The sequence below is a fragment of the Astatotilapia calliptera genome, chromosome 19 (assembly GCF_900246225.1).
Source record: "Astatotilapia calliptera chromosome 19, fAstCal1.2, whole genome shotgun sequence".
NCBI classification, from domain to species: domain Eukaryota; kingdom Metazoa; phylum Chordata; class Actinopteri; order Cichliformes; family Cichlidae; genus Astatotilapia; species Astatotilapia calliptera.
The window spans coordinates 28,768,691-28,793,961 of record NC_039320.1 but is presented as its reverse complement, the minus strand read 5'-3'; the positions used below and the strand labels follow the sequence as shown (position 1 = coordinate 28,793,961).

The following is a 25,271-nucleotide window of genomic DNA, read 5'->3' as shown; positions in this document are numbered from 1 at the left end:
GTCCTGACACAATATTGTGTTTCGCTTCTGTTATTACCATGGTACATTGACAAAAACATACTTTTATTCACAGGATAAAACAGTTGTTTTGTATCACTAATTGCCCAGTACGATTAAAGCATACAATATTATTGTCACTGCTACATTTCTGTAACGAACCAGAAATTATTTCCACTACTAATTAATTACCGTTGAGCTCAAAGGTTATATTAATACACGGTTAACGAATGTGTATTTATGAAGACGATTTGTGAGACGAACAAAGGTAAACTTACCTTTGTTCGTACGATGGTCTTTCGGTGCATTTCAAGGTCCTGCACCCATCCGTCGGTAAACTGTAACTGGGCTTGTTGCAGTGACCTGAAGTTACTAAACTTCATGAGTGTATGCACTCACTCCAAGAATCGTATAATTATAAATCTGAGCATGGTGAAAGTTGGGCAGCACGCTGACGTCTTTTGTCCCTCTGTGTGCTCGTAAGGGTCTGACCCTTTCACTCCTTTGATTTTTCCTCGTATCTTTTCGTTGTCTTTTCGTCGAGTCTGTCTTTGTACGGACCGGCATTGTTCTCCGTCGTTTTGTACATCCCTTTTTTGGGGGGCAAAGAAAAACCAAGAAGGTGTTGGAACCGGAGAATGAACGTTTTGCGGTGCTGCAATTGTAAATGCTTGTATTTGATGCGGTACTTGGATTGTTTTGCCACAAGTTCCCGGCATGCAATGCGCAAAGTCACGTGGTCTGTCAACCTCTATAGGAAAAACCATAAAGCCTTTGCATAAAAACAACTGCTTTGATGTACACTGCCTTGTTGGTATATATGTATCAATCTAATAAAGTTAAACCTACACCATTCTCCCTATTCTGGATTTTAAACAGTACATAGCGGAAACAAAAAGACTGCTTGGTAGAGTTAACCTCCTGAACTATCTACAACACATGGTAGAAACCTGAAATTAAGACCAAGAACACTAGAGGTGAGACATGATCATTAATTAATATTAAAATTAACAAATGACAGATTTAGGGATATTTTCATAAAGTATTTATTTACCAAAACAATAGAAAACAGCATGGTAGCACAATATATTTTGTTAACACAGCAACCTTTAAATATGAAAGGAGACAGAGAAAGAAAGGTGAGAAAGAAGAATAAGAATAACACTTAATTGAGTTTTTGATGGCATTTTACACACAGTACTAATACAGTATCTAGAAAATATGGGAAAATACTGGCATCATATACAGTACTTCTGAAGAAATTATATGGGACCCTGAAAAACAGGACACAAGTGAAAGGACAAAGAACTGTGAATGGCAATTGATGGACTTGCTCAGATGATCACAGTACTGGCATTTTTATTCCACAAAGGAATTAGAGGAATCATATACACTAGTACTTACGTTGATGAACTTAAAAAGTTGAATGGTCTCGAACCTCTTAAACAAACAATGTATGATCAGACCCTGACAAACAGGACAGAAAGGAATAAAGATTAGATGAATATTAAAATCTATAAAGGACCGATTATAATTGAATTGTATCACCAAATACTATTCACTCACCAATAAAAGGTCACCTACAACACTTCCACAGCAGCAACACTGAACATATCTTAAGACATGGAAACCTTTAAGAAGTGAAAGGACAGACACTGAAGGTTGAGAAAGAATTGTACTTAATAGATTTTTTCAGACAATGACAGCACTGGTATGCTTACTCTAGAAAAATGGTTGAATCATATTCCATATAGTACTTACTTAAAATGAACACACTTCAGTCCTCCTAAAATGACTGACAGCATCTGAAATGAAACAATGACAGATTAAGACTGTAAGAATATATGTTTATAAATGCCTAATACTCCAATCTCATATTTATTCTATCTATTAAGATGGACAAATTCTAAGCATTTACCAATCACTTGACTTGTTTGAAGTGAAGGTAGATACTAAATGTATTCATTTAGGCAATAACAATAAAGCTGAATTTAATATTAACAATAGATAATTAGGAATGTTTTGCTCATTTTTATTTCACCTCACCAGGTTACAAAAGGAGCTTTCTCAGCAGGTCACTCTTCTCAGCTACCCTGTCAATGACCATGTCAGAGTCCAATGACATGAGAATGCCCTTTTCAGTGGCCATCAGCATAAACATCTCCAGCTTGTTTGCAGACAGGCTGCTTTGGAGTCTGCTTTTGAGTGTAGAGAATGTTCTTTCACAGGCAACCTGAGTGAGGGAGAGGGTCAGCAGGTACTTGTATGCCAGCCCAAGGAGACGATAGGCATCAGACAGCATGTTGAACCGCCTGAGTATTTGATAGCAGCACAGTGGGCAATTTTTGCAAGAACCACAGCTTTCGGTCACAATTTCACTTTCTTCGTCCCATTCTTCAGATCTGTCCTTTGCTGTTCTGGTCGTGTACTCATCTACATGTGATGTCTTAAGCCTTTTCCACTGTTCAGCAAAACGTTTCAGTTCTGACTGAAGGTTATTAACTGTAGCCCTGCTGTCAAATTTAAGAAGACAGGCGCTGAGTTTCTGAAATGCATTACTTGGAAGAGAAACTGTTCTGACTAGTGATGGGTCGTTCGCGAACGAAATGGCTCTTAGAGCCGGCTCTTTGACGTGAACGACGCGAGCCGGCTCCTTATCGCGAGCCGTCACGTGAGGTTTTTTTTTCTTTCTCTCACCCTCTCTCTCGCACTTTTTTTTCCGCTTCACTCTGCACGCGAGCCTTGTGCTTTACGCTGGGCAGAGGGGGGGAGGGGCGGTAGTTACACTCAGTAGCACAGGAACAGAGCCAGAGAGAGAGAAAGAGAGGCAGGGACAACAACATTAGAAAGGTATAGTAATCATCCACAACTATTTTCGGTTGCAGATGTTAAAGGATTCAGAAAGTTTATTCATGTAGGTCCATATGACAGAGAATGTGCATCTTCTGTTTGTTTTCATATTATAATTTATATTTAATTGTGTTGTGGTTTGCAGTGTTTTGTGTTGTTTTCACTTTAAATTTGTAAAAGGAAAAAGCTGAAAATTTAAATAGTTAAAACTTGAAATGTGAATAGTTGATTTTTGTATTATATTATTTATTTATTACATTTTATGTGGAGTGAATAAATAAAAGTATATTTACGGTGGCCCCTACAGACAAAGCACATACAAACTTCAAATCACGTATGAACTCTGAAGCATGTACAAACTCCAAAACACGTAAAAACACGTACAAACTCCGAAGCACGTAAAAACTCAGAAGCATATAAAAACTCAGAAGCACATAAAAACTCAAAACACGTACAAAAGACAACAGAAGTGCTCCAGGATGCTGGGCGCAGTGTTGAGCCTTTGTTATCTTGTGGCTACACAAGCCAGCAAGTACCAACGACCGGATTTGGTGTGTGGTAATAACAGGTAAATGAACTATTTTTTAAATTATTTGAATATATATATGAGTGCCTGTGTATAAATACACAAACAATACACACATGCTTTCAATTGTGTAATTTAAGTGATCTAGTAGCTCTGCTTTGGAAGCTCAGTGTCACGGTCTGGCTGGGGCAGACCGTATGTGTTACAGAGGAGGACTCAAACGCAGACCAAAACGTGGTGTGGATTAACAAAACAAGCCGTTTATTGAGGTTAGCAACGAGGGTACAAAATAATAGGGCATCGGTGAAAACTAAACAATAACCTAAACTGGGAGAACTAATAACAAAACATAAAAAACCTTAACCATAGTGAACTGACATGGGTACCTGGAGATGAGACATGGATGAGCAGACGACCTGACAATGGCATGAAGAAAACAAAAGGCTTAAATACAGACATGAGGTGATCAGGGGAAGTGGCGACACATGGGGGAAAACAGCTGACAGACATAAACCTAATGACAGGACCAGGAGAGGAAAGCTAAATACAATAAACAAAGAACACATGACATTGTCAGAATAAAACAGGAAATACTAAAACATGACAACACAACTTAACAGACCTAATATGTGATGAATAAATACAAAACCCCAAAACATAGAAAACCCAGGAACAATAACTGCCTAAACTAAAGGCAGATAGGAAATAACACAAACTAAATCACATAACAAAATGAGACAAATACAAACATGAACTCAGAGCGCTGGGTCAGAGACCCAGCCTGTGACACTCAGTTCATGCTAGAAATGTGTTTTGGAGTTTGTACGTGTTTTGTCTCTAGGGGCCACCGCATATATTTATATATAAACATATATAAATAAAACCACTTTTTTTTACGTTAGTAATTCCTTTTGTGCATAATTTTATATTATTGTTAATAATAAATTAATTAAAGCAACAAAACAACCTGAAGAGCCGGTTCGGAGCCGAAAGAGCCGGCTCTTTTTAGTGAGCCGAACCGAAAGAGCCGGATCTCTAAAAAGAGCCGGAAATCCCATCACTAGTTCTGACCTGGCTAAACTTCCTGGGGTCCAACCATGCCAAATCGGCAAGAAGAGGGCCATGTATGACAAATCGTCTGTGGATTGCTTCAATAACTGTGTCCAGGATGATGTTGTGCACTTTCACCTCATATGATTTCTCAGCATTGATTTGCAACTCATCTTCAGGCATCTCTCCGGCCATGCCTTTTCTCTTTTTGGCTCTCTTTTTAGGTAGTTCAGCCTCCACTTCCATGTCTGTGTTGTTCTCCCTCTCCTCTAGTTTTTGATTTGTCTGTTTCACAAATGTGTCTGCAGCTGTCTTCACAGTTGGAAAGTCCCTGGCAATACTTTTGAGGCCATCTTGTGTGGCAGTCACCATATGATGGGCAGAGAGAATGTCCATCCCCTTTGACTGGAGGTACTTTGACAGAGGAGTTGTTTGCTCAAACACTCTAAGAAATATCTGTGCTGTTAACACAGTTTCATGCTTCAAGAGACACTCTTTAAAGCCTCGTGCTTTGGAACGAACAGCTGGCTTTTCTTTTTCCCTCTTTTCAATGGCTTCCAGCGTCAGCACTACATCAACGAAGAGGCCATCATCTGGTTTTCCAAAATGTCCAAAGATTTTCTGGAGGGCATCATGCTTGGCCCACCACCGTGTCTCACCTATTGGACTGAGGCGTCTGTGTCTTGTGTTTTCGGTTTGTTTCTCCCACAGATTAACCCTGTGATAGGACTCCTTGATGAACACAGCTATGTCATTAAGTAAATTAAAGAGTGATCCACTTTCAATGACACTTTGTGTTATGTCAGCAATCACAAGATTAAGTATGTGTGCATAGCACCACACATGCACATGAGTTGGAGACTGGGCAGTCATAAGTGCTGAAAAGCCTTTGTACTGGCCCTGCATATTTGAAGCACCATCTGTTGCATTCCCAATGCACATGGCCTTGTCTAGATTCAGATGCTCTAAAACTCTGGAAAGTAGAGATGGACCGATCCGATATTACGTATCGGTATCGGTCCGATACTGACCTAAATTACTGGATCGGATATCGGAGAAAAATAAAAAATGTAATCCGATCCATTAAATATCACGAAAGCACCTCACAAAACTTGCAACACACCGTAACTCACCTCAGAACGTTAGCACGTCGGAGCAGTATGCATCACGTGATAGAGCGGCTGTGGCATGCGGGACCTGTCAGTGGTCTGGATAGCATGTGGAGCTTCGCTAGCAACCCGGCATTTCATCTCCGACAAAGTTATCCCGAGAGAAGTAAAGCAAGTGTGTAAGTCCATCTCTGAATGTTTGTAAAGCATTCCTGCGTTAAGCTTAACAAGCGACTGCCTCTTCTTGCTGCTACTTCAATCATGAAACTGCTTAACGATCAGCTGATCGGCTTTTCTGTCACGAGTCCGTGTCTCTAGTTTGCTTTTGGCCCACGTTGCACCAGAAAGAGGAAACCAGCGGCTGAACAACAGCAGCACGTTTAAGCTTGATCAGCTGTTGTTAGAATGTATTTAATATTACTTTCTACTCGAGGATCTTTTTCTACGTAGCTGACGGCTGGTAACTGTGCAGGGGCGGATCTAGCAAAGTTTAGCCAGGGGGGCCGATAGGGCATTAACAGGGAAAAGCGGGCACAAAGACATACTTTTCTTTCTTATTCTCATTTAAAATGTCTAGCTTTTAATAAATAATTATCTGACAGCCAAAGTTTTAATTTGATGCAAAATGTATAGAAGTCCATTACTGTATATAGTAACTATTAAGTCTAATATATATACCCTAGTAAGCTATAGTACTTTTTCCTTTGGGAAGGTACCATCTGTGCAGTCTGCAATTTTGTTGAAGAAAGATCAGAATCAGAATCAGAATCAGAATGGGTTTATTGCCAGATGTTGAGGTTTACAACATTAGGAAATTGCTGCGGTGCTTCAGTGCAGACAATAAGAATTAAAGTGCTATGTAGAAAGAAAGATATATGCATGAGATATACATGAGATATATACATGAGAATAAGAATTATGAGTGCTACGTAGAAAGATATATACATGAGTGCAGGTGGTGATCAGTGCCAAACATGAAATGATGCAGTGACACAGCGTAGGGTCATGTGTTAGTGGCGGGGACAATCATGTGGTTATTGTTCATGTGTCCAACAGCAGAGGGGAAGAAACTGTTCTTATGGCGAGAGGTTCTGGTGCGAATGGACCGGAGCCTCCTGCCTGAGGGGAGCAGGTCAAACAGACTGTGTCCAGGGTGAGAAGGGTCAGCTGAGATCCGGGCTGCACGCCGCAGTGTCCTGGAGGTGTACAGGTCCTGCAGAGATGGGAGTCTGCAGCCAATCACCTTCTCAGCAGAGCGCACAACACGCTGCAGTCTCTGTTTGTCCCTGATAGTGGCTCCAGCGTACCACACGGTGATGGAGGAGGTGAGGATGGACTCGATGATTGCGGTGTAGAACTGCATCATCGTCCGTGTTGGCAGGTTGAATTCCTTCAGCTGCCTCAGGAAGTACATCCTCTGCTGGGCTTTCTTGATGACGGAGGTGATGGTGGGCTCCCACTTCAGGTCCTGGGTGATGGTGGTACCCAGGAAGCGGAATGAGTCCACAGAGGTGATGGGGGTGTCAGTCAGGATGATGGGGGGGAGTGGGGCTGTGTGCTTCCTGAAGTCCACAATAATCTCCACTGTCTTCTGGGCATTCAGCACCAGGTTGTTGTGGCTGCACCAAGACACCAGACGTTCAACCTCCCTCCTGTAGGCAGACTCGTCCCCGTCCGAGATGAGCCCAATGACGGTGGTGTCGTCTGCGAACTTGATTAGCTTGACAGACTGGTGGGTGGAGGTGCAGCAGTTGGTGTACAGGGAGAAGAACAGAGGAGAAAGAACACAGCCCTGAGGGGAGCCGGTGCTGATGGTCCGGGAGTCTGAGACATTCTTTCCCAGCCTCACGTGCTGCTTCCTGTCCGTCAGGAAGTCAGTGATCCACCGGCAGATGGGATCAGGCACATTCATCTGGGAAAGCTTGCCTCGGAGATGGTCTGGAAGGATGGTGTTGAAGGCAGAGCTGAAGTCCACAAACAGGATCCTGGCGTAGGTTCCTGGGGAGTCCAGATGCTGCAGGATGAAGTGTAGGGCCATGTTGATGGCGTCGTCTACAGACCTGTTGGCTCTATATGCAAACTGCAGGGGGTCCAGGAGGGGGGCCGTGAGGGTCTTGAGATGGGAGAGAACTAGGCGCTCAAATGACTTCATGACCACAGATGTCAGAGCCACGGGTCTGTAGTCATTTAGTCCAGTGATCCTAGGTTTCTTGGGGACAGGGATTATGGTAGAGGACTTGAAGCAGGCAGGCACATGACATGCCTGCAGTGAGGAGTTGAAGATGCCAGAAAACACTGGGGCCAGCTCGTTTGCACAGTGTCTGAGGGTGGCAGGAGACACACCGTCTGGGCCGGGAGCTTTCCGAGCATTCAGGTTCTTAAACTGCTTCCTCACATCTGCTTCATGAATATGAAGAGTTGTGGTCGGAGGAGGTGGTGTGAAATCCTCTTTTGTGTGGGGTGAGGAGGGGGGTGTTGCAGGTGAACAGTTTGAAGGTGGTGATGGCTCTATGGAGGGGGGAGAGGTGGGGGAATGAGTGTCCAAAGTGCCTCTATTGTTGGGGCCGTTGGAGGTGTGAAGGCTGCCTGATGGCTCGTCTAAACGGCAGTAAAAGTCGTTAAGGGTGTTGGCCAAGAGCAAGTCATCAGTGGAGTGGGGGGTTTTAGGCTTGTAGTTTGTTATATTCCTAAAACCTTTCCACACAGAGGCCGAGTCATTCTCTGAGATCTGCTGCTGCATCTTCTCAGAGTGCTGATGTTTGGCAATGTCCACTTCTTTAGTGAACCTGTACTTGGCCTCTCTGTAGCAGTCCCTGTCTCCGCTTCTGAACGCCTTACTCTTTTCCAGCCACAGCTTTTTGAGTTTAGGAGTAAACCAGGGTTTGTCATTGTTATAACTCACCCTGGTGCGTGATGGCACAATGCTGTCCTCACAGAAGTGGATATAGGAGGTGACAGTGTCCGTAAACTCGTCCAAGCTGTTAGAAGCAGCCTTCATTGTGTCCCAGTCTGTAGACTCCAAACACGTGCGAAGCTCCTCCACAGCCTCGTTGCTCCACAGTTTTTTAGTCCTCACGACAGGTTTGGAGAGCTTCAGCCTCTGTCTGTACGCGGGGATTAGGTGGATCATGACGTGGTCAGAAAGTCCGAGTGAAGCGCGGGGCACCGCGCGATAGGCCCCGCTGATCGTGCTGTAACAGTGGTCTAATGTCCTCTCCTCTCTGGTCGGGCATTTAATATGCTGCTTATATTTTGGAAGCTCATGGCTCAGATTGGCTTTGTTAAAGTCCCCAAGAGCAATGATGAGAGAGTCCGGGAATGTCCGCTCCGTGTGGAGAATCTGCTCCGCGAGTGCGCACTGAGCTGCCTGCGCATCTGCGTCTGGCGGGATGTAAACAGCGGCCAGGATGAATGAAGCAAACTCCCGCGGAGAATAAAACGGTTTGCAGTGAATAAAAAGATATTCCAGAGAGGGAGAGCAGTGCTGAGCAATCACTGTTACATCTGTGCACCAGCCACTATTGATGTAGAAGCAGACACCTCCACCTTTGGTTTTACCGGAGAGAGCGGCCTGCCGGTCCGCGCGCAGCAGATGAAAGCCCTCCAGCTTGAGCGCGCAGTCCGGGATGTCCTCACTGAGCCACGACTCCGTAAAACATAAGACACAGGAGGAGGCAAAGTCTTTGTTCATGCTTCTCATCAGGGCCAGTTCGTCTATCTTATTCCAGAGTGAGCGTACATTAGAAAGGAAGATCCCAGGAAGGGCCGTTCTCAGTCCGCGTTTCCTCAAACGCACGAGTACGCCGGCTCGCTTACCTCTCTTTCGACGTCTCACTTTCCTGATCAGAGTCAGCAGTAAATCTGCCGCAGATGCGACAAATATTGGAAATAAATCCACAGGCGTTGTAGTCCTGCAGTTAAGGAGCTCTTCTCTGGTGTAAGAATATCCAGAGGAGTGCCCAGACACAGAAGAAATGCACAAAAACAAGACAAAAGTAACGCACTGAAGCACCAGGGCATCCATACGCGGCGCCATCTTGGTAAATAAATAGATGTTGAATCTATTTAATATTTCTTGAAAAATAATTGATTTCTGTGCATTTTTTTTTTCACACTGCATCAAATTAAGGTTGATTACGTCGATTAAGCATCATGAGGTGGAGCGTGAGGGGTGGTTCCCTATTTTTTATTTATTTATTTTTGTTGTTGCTGGGAGTTGGAACCCTATTAGTTAGGTTGCTTAATATTTATGCTAAGTACTCTTTAAAATACCAGAATAGGGAGGATGGTGTAGGTTTAAGTTTATTAGATTGATCAGTATTGCTGTACTATGAAATATTTTTTTTTGCATACAGGTATAACAGAATAGCTTTAGTGTTGTTGTTGTTTTAAACTTGAGTATGAACTTATACAAAATTCAGCAAAATATTTAAAAAACAGTTTTGTTGATTAAAAAACACTATATCGGATTCATATCGGTATCGGCAGATATCCAAATTTATGATATCGGTATCGGTATCGGACATAAAAAAGTGGTATCGTGCCATCTCTACTGGAAAGCAAGTTTACAAAGTACAGCCCCGTGGATGCTTCGCACCTCACTATGGAGACAAGCCTCTCCTGCACAGACTCAGTAACATACCTGATGATTACTGAACACTGATCATAACCTGCGATGTCTTGGGTTGTGTCTAGCTGAACAGAAAACATCCCAGCTTTCTGGACATCACTGGCAATGCTCTCTTGAAGGAGATGGCCAAGTGCATCAATCACTGAGTTGACAGTTGTTTTGGAGAGTAGGGTGATGAGAGATCCTCTACCTCTTGATCCAATGGTCTGATGCAACTTCTTGCTTTTTTCAATGCAGTCATTCAAATGTTCTCCAAGGCACATATCATACTTGCCTAATAACACAATCAGTTCCAGAAAGTTACCATGATCGATGGTGTTATCACCTAAAGTGTATGCAGCCTCATTCTCCACATGCCTATAGCTGAGTCCCCTCTTCCCAAGTACTTTGATCACATCCACTATACGCTCTAAAACTTGCCGTCTCTTTTTCACTTGTGCTCTGTGAGCTGACAACTGACTGCCAGCAAATAAGCTCCTGATGTTGCCTTTTGAGCACCTTAAGAAAAAAGCTTCAGCAGAGGTCTGGTGTGTATTGCTCTTTTCATGCTCCTCTGTGCGCAGATGTATATGTCGCCAGTCACTCATGCCTGTTATAAATGTGCTGGTGTCAGTCCGCCTTGCAAATGCCAGACACACAAAGCAGAACAATAAATGGCGTTCTTTGCAATAAGTAAGCCACTTCCTGTTGGTGCCATCTTTACAGCTGAACACCCTCATCACAACTGCACTGCTACTGTTCTGCTGTGGGTGGTAATCTAAGAAGGCCTGTAATATGGCAGGTTCAGGGCGAGCAAAGTAATCGATGCCCTGGCTCTCTCTCTCCTGCTCTTCCATCTCTCTCTCTTGCTCCATCTCTCTCTCTTGCTCTTCCATCTCTCTCTCTTGCTCTTCCATCTCTCTCTCTTGCTCCATCTCTCTCTCTTGCTCCATCTCTCTCTCTTGCTCTTCCATCTCTCTCTCTTGCTCCATCTCTCTCTCTTGCTCTTCCATCTCTCTCTCTTGCTCCATCTCTCTCTCTTGCTCTTCCATCTCTCTCTCTTGCTCTTCCATCTCTCTCTCTTGCTCTTCCATCTCTCTCTCCTGCTCTTCCATCTCTCTCTCTTGCTCTTCCATCTCTCTCTCTTGCTCTTCCATCTCTCTCTCTTGCTCTTCCATCTCTCTCTCCTGCTCTTCCATCTCTCTCTCCTGCTCCATCTCTCTCTCTTGCTCTTCCATCTCTCTCTCTTGCTCTTCCATCTCTCTCTCTTGCTCCATCTCTCTCTCTTGCTCTTCCATCTCTCTCTCTTGCTCTTCCATCTCTCTCTCTTGCTCTTCCATCACTCTCTCTTGCTCCATCTCTCTCTCTTGCTCTTCCATCTCTTGCTCTTCCATCTCTCTCTCTTGCGCCTTCTCTCTCTCCTGCTCTTCCATCTCTCTCTCTTGCTCCATCTCTCTCTCCTGCTCTTCCATCTCTCTCTCCTGCTCTTCCATCTCTCTCTCCTGCTCTTCCATCTCTCTCTCTTGCTCCATCTCTCTCTCTTGCTCTTCCATCTCTCTCTCCTGCTCTTCCATCTCTTGCTCTTCCATCTCTCTCTCTTGCGCCTTCTCTCTCTCCTGCTCTTCCATCTCTCTCTCTTGCTCCATCTCTCTCTCCTGCTCTTCCATCTCTCTCTCCTGCTCTTCCATCTCTCTCTCCTGCTCTTCCATCTCTCTCTCTTGCCCCATCTCTCTCTCTTGCTCTTCCATCTCTCTCTCTTGCTCTTCCATCTCTCTCTCTTGCTCTTCCATCACTCTCTCTTGCTCCATCTCTCTCTCTTGCTCTTCCATCTCTTGCTCTTCCATCTCTCTCTCTTGCGCCTTCTCTCTCTCCTGCTCTTCCATCTCTCTCTCTTGCTCCATCTCTCTCTCCTGCTCTTCCATCTCTCTCTCCTGCTCTTCCATCTCTCTCTCCTGCTCTTCCATCTCTCTCTCTTGCTCCATCTCTCTCTCTTGCTCTTCCATCTCTCTCTCCTGCTCTTCCATCTCTCTCTCTTGCTCCATCTCTCTCTCTTGCTCTTCCATCTCTCTCTCCTGCTCTTCCATCTCTCTCTCTTGCTCCATCTCTCTCTCCTGCTCTTCCATCTCTCTCTCTTGCGCCTTCTCTCTCTCCTGCTCTTCCATCTCTCTCTCTTGCTCCATCTCTCTCTCCTGCTCTTCCATCTCTCTCTCCTGCTCTTCCATCTCTCTCTCTTGCTCCATCTCTCTCTCTTGCTCTTCCATCTCTCTCTCCTGCTCTTCCATCTCTCTCTCTTGCTCCATCTCTCTCTCTTGCTCCATCTCTCTCTCTTGCTCTTCCATCTCTCTCTCCTGCTCTTCCATCTCACTCTCTTGCTCCATCTCTCTCTCTTGCTCCATCTCTCTCTCCTGCTCTTCCATCTCTCTCTCTTGCGCCTTCTCTCTCTCCTGCTCTTCCATCTCTCTCTCTTGCTCCATCTCTCTCTGCTGCTCTTCTGTCTCCTCTGTCACAGACTTCTCCACTTTTGATGATAAATCAGCCTGGTGCAACATGTAAGGATTGGCACAATTTGTTAAGATTTTGAGGAGTTTGAGAAACTAACCTTAAGCATAAAATAAAATTTACTATCAGTAACTTCATAGCACCCGCCCAGCAGTATATAAACTCTGTCATGCTAGCTAGTACGCAGTACCAGTTATTCTAAGCGACTGTAAAAAGTCACCACAACGAAAACAAACTACAACTAAAATTGGTTTATATCTGACACAGATAGACAGCTGGTCATAACTTCTTACCTGAAGTTCAGTTCTTCTGCCACTATGACCGGCAACCGTCTCGGGTCTTTTCTCCTCTTGATTCCCCTTTCCCTTATCCACCTGCTGGCCTCCACCACTTGCTGATCTTGCTAAATCTATGGAAGCTGTGCCATAGCTACCACCAAACAATTCAGTAATTTTCACACATTTGGCAGCGTCTGCCTGAAGGGCTTGTTTCTTTTTGGCCCTAATTTTTTCAGCACCTCCTTTCCTTTTTTTGTTCTCCATTTTCTTTAGTTCATCTATAAGATTGCTAAACAAGGGGGAGGGTGCATCCGACCTCCTCGGCTGTAATTGGTCCAGCCCAGAGTCAATCATGACCAATTGGCCAATCCAACACCTTTCATTGTTTATACCCTTCCCAAAAAAAAAAAAAAAAAAATCGGTCAGCCCATAAAAACAAAAAATCGCCAGCGGCCCACCGGGCAAATGCCGGTATGCCCGATGGCCAGTCCAGCTATGGTACGGAAGCATGACGAGCCTTTGACTCCCTCAAGTAGCTGCTTGCATTGGGTCTCATCCCCATCCAACCCGACAGAACCAAACTATTCGTTGTGGAGGTTGACGCCTTGGACAGCAAGGTAGGAGCAGCATGTTAATATAATAAAATAATAAAGATGGCATTGTAGGAATAGAAGTACTGACTTGAGGGCTCTAAACTGCTGATATAGATATAAGAACCTGGCCTACCTTCAGTGTGCCAAAGCCTGAACACCAGACAAGTCAGGCAGGCTCATTTCTTTGCTAGGTTCATTTTTAGCATCGCCTATCACCCAGGATCCTGGAACGTGAAGCTGGATATCCTCTCCTGTCATCTCCGAGGGACCCAAGAAACTAGAGCCTATCCTACCACCTGGCTATCTCCTAACTGTAGGAGCAGTTTCCTGGCAAATCAAGTCTTTGGTTAGAACAGCCCAAAAGACTGAGCCTGTCTCTGGAGGGAGACAAAACCATCAAACAGATTCTATGTTCCCTCAACCATTCTCCATCCATCCATCCATCATCCGCTTATCCGGGCCGGGTGGTGGGGGCAGCAGCCTAAGCAGAGAAGCATAGACCTCCCTCTTCCTGGCCACCTCCTCCAACTTGTCCGGGGAAACAGCAAGGCATTCCCAGGCCAGCCGAGAGATATAATCGGTCCACTGTGTCCTGGGTCTGCCTCGGGGCCTCCTTCCAGTGGGACATGCCTGGAAAACCTCACCCAGGAGGCACCCAGGGGGCATCCTTGTCAGATGCCCGAACCACCTCAACTGGCTCCTTTCAATGTGGAGGAGCAGCGGCTCTACTCTGAGCCCCTCCTGAATGACTGAACTATATCTAAGGGAGAGGCCAGCCACCTAGAGGAAGCTCATTTCCGCCGCTCGTATCCACAATCTCGTTCTTTCGGTCACTACCCACAGCTCGTGACCATAGCTTCAACAAAGCTTCAACAAAACAACGTTGGTGAAGTCTGGAGAGGCCTCAGAACCATCTCGGGCCACAAACAGCAGAACTCTCTGCCTGGGAGGGATGTGAGATGGGCAAATGAACTGAATCATTTCTTCAACAGATTTGACTCAGCCATGAGGCAGTCTGCAACATCGGCTGCAGACTCACCCACCCCCACTGCTGCTGTTCCACCTCAGACACTTCACACCTCCTCTATTCACCCTGCTCACTCCCCCCCACCCCCAACAACAGCATCCAATACACACTCAACACAAGGCTCCAGCCTGTCTCTCTCAACCACCCAGGTTAGGAGGGAACTGAGGAGGATTAATGGCAAGAAGGCAGCGGGTCCAGATGGCATCAGCTCGAGGGTCGTCAGGTCCTGCGTGGACCAACTGTGTGAGGTGATGGAGCACCTCTTCAACCTGAGCCTGAGGTTGGGAAGAGTCCCACAGCTCTGGAAAACCTCCTGTGTTGTACCAGTGCCAAAGACTTCACGCCCCAAGGACCTCAACTGAAGTGGGTCTGACATCCCACCTGATGAAGACCCTGGAGCGGTTGGTCCTGGCTCAGCTTCGGCGCCTAATAAGCTCATCACTGGACCCACTTCAGTTTGCCTACCAGCCTGGCATTGGAGCGGATGATGCCGTCATTCACCTCCTACATCGTTCCCTCGCTCACCTGGAGACCGCTGGAAGCACTGTGAGAATCATGTTCTTTGATTTCTCCAGTGCCTTCAACACCATTCTTCCCTCGGTTCTAAAGGACAAGCTGGTGAACTCTGGAGTGGACCATCACCTCACTACCTGGATCCTGGACTACCTCACCGACCGACCACAGTATGTGAGGACTCAGGGCTGTGTGTCGGACAGGGTCGTCTGCAGTACGGGGGCCCCACAGGGAACGGTTCTGGCTCCGTTCCTCTTCACCATCTACACTGCAGACTTCTCCCACAATTCCACCCAGTGCTTCCTGCAGAAGTTCTCTGATGACTCTGCAATAGTCGGCCTCATCACTGATGGGGACGACAAGGAGTACAGAGGTCTGACCCAAGACTTTGTGGACTGGTGCCAGCTGAACTACCTCCAGATCAACGCCAGTAAAACCAAGGAACTGGTGGTAGACTTCCGCAGGCACAAGCATTCTCCACTGCAACCACTGAACATCCAAGGTATGGACATTGAGGCTGTGGACAGCTACAGGTACCTTGGTGTTCATCTGAACAATAGACTGGACTGGACTCATAACTCAGACGCCCTCTAAAGGAAAGGGCAGAGCAGGCTGTACCTGCTGCGGAGACTCAGGTCGTTTGGAGTGGAGGGCCCACTCCTGAAGAAATTCTATGACTCTGTTATGGCTTCTGCTATCTTTTATGGCGTGGTCTGCTGGGGCGGCAGCATCTCTGCTGGGGACAGGAAGAGACTGAACAGGGTGATCCGAAGGGCCAGCTCTGTTCTAGGATGCCCTCTGGACCCAGTGGAGGTGGTGAGTGACAGGAGAACGGCGGCTAAGCTGTCATCCCTGATGGACAACATCTCCCACCCCATGCAGCAGACTGTGACAGCACTGAGCAGCTCCTTCAGTGGGAGACTGCGGCACCCACGGTGTGGGACGGAGAGATTTCGCAGGTCTTTCCTCCCCACTGCTGTCAGACTCCATAATAAAGACTTTAACTGATCAAGCACACACATCCATACATATGCAATAATACTAAGTGCAATAATCCTTTCTGTCATCGTTGTATTTTTACTCAGTTGTATATAGTATTTGTATTTGTATTCTATTTTTATCTTATTGTATATTTATTTTATTCTATTCTGTACAGTTGTGTACTGTATTTATTCTTATTGTATTCAAATTTTTGCCTCATAACTTTTGCACTGTCCACTTCCTGCTGTGACAAAACAAATTTCCCACGTGTGGGACTAATAAAGGTTATCTTATCTTATCTTATCTTATCTTAGCTGAGGGTAGGGACGTAGATTGACCGGTAAATTGAGAGCTTCACTCATACACTCAGGTCTCTCTTCACCACGGCGGACTGGTACAGCGTCCACATCACTGCAGCCGCAGCACCAATCCGTCTGTCGATCTCCCGCTCCCTTCTCCCGTCACTCGTGAACAAGACCCCGAGATACTTAAACTCCTCCACTCATCCCTGACCCGGAGTGGAGACTCGAGCCTTTTCCGGATGAGGACCATGGCCTCAGATTAGGAGGTGAATCATGATTCGCTACCTTATCGTGGTGGAGGGGTTTGTGTGTTCCAGGGATCCCAGGGGCTATGTTGTTGGGGGCTTTTGTCCTCTGGTAGGGTCTCCCATGGCAAATTGGTCCTGGGTAAGGGACCAGACAAAGAGCAATTCAAAAGACCCCTATGAGTATACAATCAAGGGAACAGTTTGCCCCGCCTGGGATAGGGCCCCGACCTGGAGCCTGGCCCTGGCAGACCAATCCCCGCCTACCAAGACTACTAGCAATTGTGACATGGAATAACACCCTTAACCATTCTGTCCCAGGTAATGCATTGGGAACACACTGTTAAGCTCAACTGTTACACAGGTCAAAACTGTCACAGGCTGGGTCTCTGACCCAGCGCTCTGAGTTCATGTTTGTATTTGTCTCATTTTGTTATGTGATTAGTTTTGTGTCATTTCCTCTCTGTCTTTAGTTTGGGCAGCTTTTGTTTATTGTTCCTCTGGTTTTCTATGTTTTGGGTTCTTGTATTTATTCATTATGTATTAGGTCTGTTAGTTTGTGCTGTCATGTCTAGTTTTAGTGTTTCCTGTTTTATTCTGACAGTGTCATGTGTTCTTTGTTTATTGTATTTAGCTTTCCTCTCCTGGTCCTGTCATTAGGTTTATGTTAGTCAGCTGTTCCCCTCATGTGTCTCTACTTCCCCTGATCACCTCTTGTATGTATTTAAGCCCTTTGTTTTCTGCATGCCATTGTCGATTCGTCTGTTTACCTCACCTCAGTCATAGGTCTAGTTTTTGTCTGTTATTTCCACGTTAGTCATAGTCTTAGCCTGTTTATTTCCACCTCAGTCATAGTTATAGTTTAGGTTTTGGTCTCAGTACCGTTTAGTATTTTGTTTCTTAGTGTCTTGTCAGTTTACTTTGGTTTCCTGGTTTACTCCTGCAATCATCCAAATAAAGGATCGCTTTCTGTTTAAACCTGCAACACCTCGTCCACATCTGCTTTTGGGTCCTGTTTCAAAAAACACACCGGCGCACCCCGCCGTGACAAAAACCATACCATCACCTTCTTCCAAAGAATGTTTTGGTGGCTTTCTCTGGGCCATGATATCTGGGAGTACATCTCACTCTGCTCAGTTTGTGCTCAGAATAAGTCATCTAACTCAGCGGGCCCCAGCGCCCCGGCCACGGACCGGTACCAGTCTGTGAGTCATTTGGTACTGGGCCGTGAAGGTTGAGGCTCGGGTGTGAAATTTATCTTTATTTTTATCATTTTTTTATCATTTTTATCATTAACTCGGTTTCCCTGGGTCTTTCCCCATGTGTTATGAATAAATCTTCTTTTTTTATTACCGGTACTGGTTTTATTTTGTTGTATTTATCTGTGACACCTTAAAGGCTGGTTTGTGAAAATATTGTCGAACATAAACCGGTCCGTGGCGCAAAAAAGGTTGGGGACCGGCTGATATAACTCACCTCTACCTGTCCTGGGGCATTCATGGTCCCGCATCATACTGGATTTCCTCACCAGCCTCTCTCTGGAGTTAGTACTATAATGGATTGCAGAAAAAAAACTTTTCATAGACTTTATGTGTTCCCACTGTAAGGAATACCTGCTGACATTGTTTCATCCCAAAACACCTGTTGTGTTTGGAAGAGGTTGTGCAATGCCATAGGAGCTAAGGTTAATCTCTCCTCTAGTTTTCACCCACAAACTAATGGTCAGACACAGAGCTTAACAGGAGCTTGAAGCTGCTCCTACATTGCATGGTACGATCCAATAGTGGAGCTTACACTTGGCCTGGGCTAAACTACCACAATCAACTACCACTGCTTCTGGTTTCAAAAATATTCCATTAGAAACAGAATCTAAGACACTATACTAAACTATATATTTTTTTTGTTTTTTAAAAATATACAGTCCTTCATTCACCCTATAATTTTCTACCTTAAGCTTTCCAAGAACATGAAAGTTGCAATGCTTTCTATATTTGAAAGCAGAAACTGTGAGTTTTGAATGTAAACCTGATTACTTGTGTAGCCTTATAGCTTGTAACATATTTTAACATAGTGAGGTGCCGCTTCTATTTCATTGTTACACATATGGTATCTGTGTAGTGGCAATATTGACCTCTGGCAGATCTGACACATAAGAGCGACCCTGAAAATTACTTCTGTCAGACACATTGTCTGTACATGTGACAAGCCATTAGCTTTGACAAAACAGCTAGAAAACTACACACTGTAGCCAAATGTTCTCTGTGGTCACTGGACTTTCAACAGATTTTTGAAGAGGAAAATTTTGTTGTATGTTGGTATGAATTTCAAGTTTTATTGATTAACCTAAGAAAACTGAAACTAAAGACAACAAGTCAGCTAAATAAATACTCCTAACTGTTGACAGTGAAACTTATGTGATTTATCTACCAATACTTTTATACATCGAGCAACATAATGGTGTGCTAAAAAAGAGACAACTGGTCCTTAAGTGCAGACCAGTTAGGGTCCTATTCTGAACCCTTTCCATTGCTGAGAGTGCCAACAGCATCAGAACTGGACCACAGTACAATGGGAGTAGGTGGCCTTGTCTAATGAATCGTCTTTTCTTTTACATCCTATGAATGACCAGTTCTAAACATCGTTGCAGACCATGCACACCCTTACATGGAAACGATATTCCCAGACGGCTGCGGCCTCTTTCAGCAGCATAATGTGCATTAGCACATAGCAAAAATGGTTTAGGAATGGTTTTAGGAGCACAACAATGAGTTTAAGGTGTTGACTCTGATGGCACATGTGTGAGATGTGCTGGCCAAACAATTCAACAAGTCCAATCGATGCAGGCCCGCCTTTCAACTTACAGAACCTAAAGGATATGTTGCTAACACCTTGGTGCCAGATACCACAGCACACACCACAGCAAAAGGGGGGCTACCAAATATATTAGGCAGGTGGTCATCATGTTATGGCTGATACGGTCCAGTCGTACAGTCTATGAATATGTAGACGGAATGCAGAAGCTTGAATTTTCCAAAAGGATGGAATTCGAAGCACTGACAGAGGAAATACACAGAGATATGATGATAAAAGTGTCACACTTTATCACTTTACAGCTTTGTCACTAGTTCATACACCTCAGGGAAACAGCATGAACAGATGAAGCGGCACTGAGCAGGCAGAGGGATTAGAGATGCCCTCAACCCAACATTCTCCTCCTGTTTTTCCTTCAGTCGTCGTCCATCCACTGCCATCCTACCTATCCACCTCCCTTCTGCTTATTAGAGACACCAGGGGCATAATTCCTGACAGATAATTTGTTAAGTAAATGAAACAGATGTCTCGGTTTGAGTTATTTTTTCGTTCTGGCTTTTCCGATAGGGAGAATGTGCCCCTGGACACTCCCCCAACAGGGAGGAGCTGTCCAAAGGGTCATAGTGAATTCACTCCAGGGGCAGCTGGAAGGAAAAGGAATAACAAGGCCCTGGTGGAGTGCTTGGGGACCCACAAACATCATTCACATCTTCCCATAATCATCAAGGCCATGCCAGGACGCCTCCTTAATTTACATAATACCGTCCCGACACTTTTACTCCCACTATCCATCACAGCCAGGATGAGAGGATGAGGCCCTCTTCTCTGCTCTCTTTCTCCCTCCCCTCTGTCTTTCTTTCTCCCTCTGATTGTGTCTTGTGTTTATCTGCCCAAGCACAAAAGATTGATTCCCCACTGTTTCTACCCCTCATGTTCAGCAGATATGAATTTTCACAGGATGATGAAGCACCGAGTCAGCTAATAATAAACAGAAAACACATATTCAAAAAAAGAGAGAAGAACGTGTGCGAGAGGGGAGGCATCTGTCTGTGTTTGGCTGATGAGGAGAGATGGATGTTGGTGGGGTAAGAGATTCAGGAAGGCCCTGTGAAGTAAGCTGAATTAAAAATGTAGTCTTGTTTTCTCTCCCTGTCGCTCTTTTAAAATGTCATTGTTTCACAAGGAGAGACAGGGCGGAGGAAGGATGACAGCGAGAGGACATGGTGTCATTGTTTTCATTGTCGTTAACACTACATAGTCACAGAGCAGTCTGAGATGTGTGCTGGTCAGCCATGTGACTGAAGGCCAAAATCTGGCTCCACAGGATGCCAACATGAAGCTGAAGGGAGGTGCAGTATCCTACTTACAGGCTGGATTAGACGCAGAGTCATTTGAGAGGCGATGTCATTGACAGAGCAAACAATGACTAGACTTAAGCTGCTGTGCAAACTACTTAAACACAGTTATTACTGGAAGTGGAATTTGTGATTTGGCTTAGGTGACCTGACCTGTCAGCGTCGGGATTCTGGGCCTCAGCTCAGCTTTAAATTGAAGCCTTAAACTGGAAATCTGTGTTTGTGGAGTTAGTGCTTTTTGGTCCTTGGTCTTTGTGTTCTTGGACTTTTGATTTCTGTTTATATTGTTTGCTTAATGTTTAGGTTTTCACCTTGTATATTCCTCAGTGTTTAGATGTCGGGTGCCAGTTTACCTCAGCGCGTTGGCCAGGCGCCCACGTGCCATATGGCTGGGAGCGGCCGGCCCGGGTTCGAGTCTGACCTGCACGTCTGCCTCCGCTTTCCTGTCGTTTCTTCACTGATCTATCTAAGAAAGCTGTAGAAGGAGTTGTCTCTCACTTCCTGTTTTATTTTAGTGCTGTGTTTGGTTTCACTTCCTCTCCAACCAGATTGTGCTGATTGTCTACACCAGTGTAATTTTGCCTTAACAGGCTTCACTTCTGTTGTGTATCATTAGGCTCACTTTGCCTTGTTGTGTCATATTGTTTCGATTAAGGCTCATCTTTTGTTTGAAGTTCACATCGCCGTCTTACATTTGAGAATAAATCTCCTAAATTTGACATGTGGAGTATTTTTATTGGACTTTAAAATGACTGTATATAAAAGATGGACAGAACCACAGTAATTCAATCCACGCTCTTGGATTTTGAAGCCTAAATGAAAAGGTCATGGTTTAAAATAACTATTGATTAATAACAAATTATTACAAAACATCCCTTATCAGCTGTGCATACAATAAATGGTTAGCATAATCAATATGATTATTGATGCTTGCATGCAACACTGTTTCCCAACCATCTGTAAAGTTGTTCAGTCATAGGTATAATAAATTTAGTGGACATGATATAATATAATGTAGAATGAACGTGTTTAGGCAACGTTAGCACTGGACAAGATAACATAAACCCGGAGAATTGTACAATCTCAGCCCGGTGACGATGTTTACTTAGAGCTTCCTGGATTTACTGCAGTGTCCTCTGGAGATTCTTTCTGTAAAGTCTCAACAAGGTGTCATTGACAGCACTGCTGAATTTGAAATTTAAAATCTCAATATGCAGCAGTGCAGGCCCGTCTGTGGTGTTTAACTTGTGCGGTGTTAAATCAGAGCAGTGTCGGTGAGCTGTGTGCTGTGTCTGCACACTCACAGGGCCATGTCTGGTTCACAGAGGACATTATCATAAGTACCATTACTGTCAGAAAGCATGAGATCAGTATCGGTGAAATATACCACTGCTGCTGCCGTGGCAGCTGCCTTGACTTACAGCAGCCCTTCCCTAATACTGACATTTACCACAGACACTCACATTGCAGTTTATCGTCACAAGTAATGTGGCAATATGCTGAATATTGCTGCATATTCTCAGTTTAGTCACAACAACAACAAAAATCTAAAGGGATCAACTCAGAGATTCGGCTTCAAATGAACCACTTTTAATCAATTTTTCCCCGTTTTTATTAAATATTTTCTAATGTACCTCTTCAGCTATATTCATGTTTAACTAACCAGCATTCAAAGACATTCTCATTCTACACCATCTCACTGCCAGCATCAGTAAAGCAAGTTGGACATAGCTGTGCCATGAAGAAGTCTTTGCTCCTCCCTGATTTCAGTTTAGTTTTTGCTTTTTGCACATTTGTAACAAGATAACAAAGATAATGTGATTCAACACAAAATGCAGTTTTTAAATAATAGTTTCATTTATTAAAAGGAAAAAAACTAGCCAAACATACTAGACTGTGTGAGAACATGAATGAACTCTTAACAAACACATTTTTGAAAGCTGGAGAAATACAGCATCTTTGGGAGTTCCAGGGTGGAAACCACTGCTGTGCCATAGCTAAAATGTAGGTTAAAGACTCGACTGGATAACATATCAGCACTTGTCTTTACAGCGAATCAACACTTTATGGTGACACCAGAATGATTTCCATTTAGTGATCCTGAAGCTCCAGTTCTGACAGACCCACAGCTGTTTCTCTCTGTCCTTCCCATGAACTCACTCTCAGTGGGCCAATGAAAGCTGAGGCTACAAACATCCAGATTTAAAGGTGCCAACGTCACTAACTGCTTCCAGTCTCCCACCATCTTAAGTAAAGCGTAACTGATCACATGATTACCAATAGGTAACTTAACCAACACAGGTGTGCGGAGTTGAAGGGTGGGAGACAGAATGAGGGTCCTGAATCACTCATTCATTCACAAACACAGGAAATAAAAGCAAACTGTCTTTACTCTGTCTTCTTGGACTTTGTGCAAGTCTCCAGGATGAGGTGCTGTACGTTTGGTGTGCACATGTGTGTCTCTGCATATTTAAGTCTGCTAGTGAATGAGTGCATTTTTGTGTCTGCCAGCCTTTAAAAGGAGCATGTGGTGTTTGCAAAGAACAAGTGTATGAGCCTGTTCTTTGTGCCCTTGTCCTTTTTGCTGCTAAAAACAAGACTTTACGATGTTGTAGATGCTAACAATAATTCAGAGCATTTTGATGGTGATTCTAGGGAGGAGTGGTGCTGTTTTGGAAGCTAGAAACAAACTTCTTTTTCACTCTTGCTGAGCTCAGACCCTCTAACGGCTCTGCATCTTTGCCCCTCGCAGTGTGTAAATAGAGTCCACATTAAACTATGACAGCATCATCTCCACGGGTGGAAAACTGGGGGCTGCAGGGGCTAATGCTGAAAATGTTTATTTGTGCACTTATCCTAAATAAGATTCTATTACAGGTCTTTTTTTAATGTGCACATGTAGGTGAAACGCTCACATTTACAGAGCCGTGCCTTAAACAAAGTATCAAAGCAAAAAGAAAAAAAAAAGGTTTGAGGAATTTTTAGAGTTTTTAGAGTTTTTTGAATAACTCAGTGAATCACTGAAGTCTAGTGTAATGTGAACAAACTCAAATCCCACCGAGCTACTTTGGCATGAACTTAAACATAAAAGGCTGTTCATGCTCAGAAAGCATCCTGTGTGGGTGAATTCAAACATTTCTGCATAGACGATGGACGACGTTCTTCCAGAATCATTACCAGTTCTCGTAAATGTTCTTTCTGCCAATGGTGCCACAGCCAGGGCACCACTTCTTCTACATAAACACCCCTCCAGTCCTATTAATGAGTGGATGTATCTAAACTCGAGTGGCTCGATGTTACACTCTGATTAAAAACTATTTTTTTAGCATTTAGTTTAACACGAGAAGTTTTTTATCAGATTTTTCTCTTTTTGAATGAAATTTGACAAAGAAATATTTAAGATGAATTTTTAAGGGTGTTATTAGTTTTATTCATTTTATCTAAACAAAAATATAAGAAACTTGAATAATTATTGTAAAAGTTGAACAATCAATAGTCTTCTCCGCTCTGCCTTCGGTCACCTAACCTACTGCCTCTCATCCAGCATCCACAGTCTGGCCTCTCTGCTGCACTCTGCAGCTTTGACTCCTCAGTTCTTCTACTTCTGTTGGGCTATTCCACTCTCTGGTCACTCGATTTAGTTCTCCACACTCTGGACTCTGTTCAGATGGTTCCTCCACGGCTCTGCACAACCACCACCCTGCCTGGTTCTCCACTCGGTCGTCACACGCACTCCCTGCTCTGACCCACTCTGCTCTGTCCCATTCTGAGCCTGGTAGTGGCTGTAGCTCAGGTGGCAGAGCAGGTCAGCCACTAATCAGAAGGTCGGTGGTTTGATCCCAGGCTGCATCCTGGCTGCATGCCAAATGTCCTTGGGCAAGATACTAACCCCATGTTTGCCTACTGGTGGTGGTCAGAGGGCCCGGTGGCGCCTGTGTCCGGCAGCCTCGCCTCTGTCAGTGCGCCCCAGGGCAGCTGTGGCTACAATGTAGCTTGCCATCGTGAATGTGTGTGTGAATGGGTGAATGACTGAATGTAGTGTAAAGCGCTTTGGGGTCCTATGGACTAGAAAAGCGCTATACAAATGCAGGCCATTTACCATTTACCATAATTACTCATGATTTATCTAACTATAGTCCCCTATGAGTGTATTTACCAATCACATCCAGTGAGCTCTGGCTCGTGTTACAGCAGTAACATGCAGTAGTGGTCTTACATGAATATTTATGGGGTCAAAATTATATTATTGATAGACACATACCCCAAAATTTGATAAATAAGAACGGGTCATGGAGTATCAGTTTAACCTTGAGTTATAAGATTTCTTAAAATACCAAAAGGTAAGTTGCATTGATATTTAAAAATATACTTGTTTGTTTTTTACGTAGAGTTCTCCACGGGGCGATCATGGCTCAAGAGTTGGCAGTTCGTCTTCTAATTGAAAGGCTGCCGGTTCGAGCCCTGGCCCCGACAGTCTCGGTCGTTGTGTCCTTGGGCAAGATGCTTCACCCGTTGCCCGGTGGCGC

At 44.5% G+C, this 25,271-nt stretch overlaps 1 long non-coding RNA gene across 1 annotated transcript; it reads right to left on the bottom strand.

The window, feature by feature from the left end:
* Positions 1–958: 958 nt before the first annotated feature.
* LOC113012417 (uncharacterized) lies at positions 959–1,516 on the bottom strand. The gene is made up of 3 exons (XR_003270695.1): positions 1,402–1,516; positions 1,249–1,271; positions 959–1,104 (listed from the first exon to the last, which is right to left on the bottom strand). It is a non-coding gene; the product is annotated as an uncharacterized LOC113012417 (long non-coding RNA).
* Positions 1,517–25,271: the final 23,755 nt, after the last annotated feature.